This window comes from Sesamum indicum, linkage group LG4, assembly GCF_000512975.1.
Source record: "Sesamum indicum cultivar Zhongzhi No. 13 linkage group LG4, S_indicum_v1.0, whole genome shotgun sequence".
NCBI lineage: Eukaryota > Viridiplantae > Streptophyta > Magnoliopsida > Lamiales > Pedaliaceae > Sesamum > Sesamum indicum.
In genome coordinates this window covers 6,120,077-6,122,111 of record NC_026148.1, presented here as the reverse complement: position 1 = coordinate 6,122,111, position 2,035 = coordinate 6,120,077, and the positions used below count along the sequence as shown (strand labels likewise).

Sequence of the window (2,035 nt, the reverse complement as noted above, 5' to 3'; positions counted from 1 at the left end):
TTATTCCAGCTCTTAAGATGTGACAATTTGTAAGACATGAACATTTATCTAAATCATGAGTGTTCCATGGTTGCTTAGGTGTCATTGTTAAGAGGATATAAATCAGACAGGAGACCTGCAAACTTGACAATGATGGCAATTCTGGATGGCTTCAGAAGGCATATTCCGTTGATTGCAGACCACTCAATGTACCGCGTGCTGCTGCATTCCAAGGGGCTCATTATATTTCACCATTGAAAAGGCACATAATCTCGTATGCATCTGGTGAGCAGAGATTTCCGCTTTTCTTATGACTTGTAACAATTAATTTTCAGAACCATGCTAGTTCTTTTTGTGAATGATGAATTCTATTACATGAAGTTTTAATGGAAGCCACTTTTTCTTTTATGATGTTTGGTCCCCTTGACCTGTCCAAATCCAATTTTCATCCCTCTTTATCTTCTAAAATTCAAGAACCAGCTTCAATTTCTGATGGTTTTAAGGGCCTTCACAGTTTATCATTGTTGGTTATTACAACGAACTGTTCAGTCTCCTTTCCAAGTTGAATACATTCATCTTCTAATACCATTTTGTGAGTGAGAGGGTGTTTCTGCTGTTTGAACAATCCTCAAATTAGGATTTCCTGTACAGTTTGGTCTTATGTAGACGTTATTCGAGATATTCCTGTATTTAGCCAGTTTGGGTAATATTGAAGCTGATGAGCTTCTGCCAAATATTGTTTTCATTTGGTAATTTACTGAGTTGTGGAGCTTTGTGAGTACATGTATCATGAATGATTATGCTACTCAAGATTGAATTATGATCAGCTACCCCCAAAACACTTTTATTGTATTTGTTCTCGAAAATATGCAACTTGTTAATAGATCTGAAACTTATGCGAACCGATTCATTAGTTCATTGGTAGTGCTAGCTATTCTTTTGAGTGGATGGGTGGGCTGGTCCTCGCCCTACATTTATCTTTTTAATGTTGTTCAAGGGTTGAAGGAGTATAATATTTGGGCATGGAGATTGGGTGGTATTAAGTTAAGCACTAGTAGCACAATGACATCGGGAGGAAAATAAATGGAACATAATTATTGTCAAAATCTTTTAGGTACCTTTGAGGACTTACCATGCTGGCGATCAACACAACAGAGCACGACGGTCTTGTTTATAAGAGTGTCACTTTTGGCTGTGTTTGTGTGTATGTACTGATTCATGTTGTTCTTAGTTGTATGATGCCTTTATAAGTTCATGATTGATGGTTGGTTAAGGCTTCGTCTTAACAACTACTTATCTTTTTTAAGCAATGCACTGTATGTACTGATTCATGTTGTTCTTAGTTGTATGATGCCTTTATAAGTTCATGATTGATGGTTGGTTAAGGCTTCATCTTAACTTCTGGACCACATAGGTAACCAAGCTTGTACACTCGTTTAAGGAAGGTTCGGAGGAATGGTCCAAGAAGGCGGTAGAGCTTGAGGATTCATGAAGACTTTAGACGTAAGTTCTATTTGTAATTTATTTATCCAACAATGGCGAATGATGCACAGGACACTAATTCCTCTTGTGAACATGCAGTTTGGTTGTGGAATTTCAAAATTATCTGTTTGTCTTATGTCTTCATACATGCTGGACTCGAATGGAAGGTGTATGAGGTGGCAAAGACGGTCTTTGAAAACAATGAAACAGAAACTAGAAAGTCTTTGCAAAGTGATAATGGTGGTAAAAAGTTGATCATTTTCTTGGCTTTCACTCTTCATTTCATCCATCAAGCATTCCTTTATATGTTTGCATTGTTATCTTGAGTTCTTGATATTTATCATCTACATTATGGGGTTGTGATTTTCTTTTTATCTATGGCAAGTTTGTTCCTTTGATAAATAGTGTTGGATGCTTTTTTAGTGGTTTTCAATTACTTTACTACTGTGGTGTGGGTGTTTCTCATCTTGTTTAATTTGGTTGTGCTTTTATGTTATCTCATTCAAGTAAACGACGTGTATTGTGTTCTTTGTGGTATATCAAGCTCTGTGAGACATTTTGTTGTCGGGATGTC

The 2,035-nt window shown here is 36.7% G+C and overlaps 1 long non-coding RNA gene across 2 annotated transcripts in view; it reads left to right on the top strand.

The window, feature by feature from the left end:
• Positions 1–2,029, top strand: part of LOC105160114 — a 3,464-nt gene extending 1,435 nt beyond the window's left edge. Inside the window, exons 4-6 of one of the 2 annotated variants that reach the window (XR_002286911.1) lie at positions 79–264; positions 1,394–1,482; positions 1,561–2,029. This is a non-coding gene — a long non-coding RNA (uncharacterized LOC105160114). Of the gene's footprint in view, positions 1–78; positions 265–1,393; positions 1,528–1,560 lie in introns of those variants that run through there. The other variant, XR_847675.2, reaches the window with a different exon arrangement.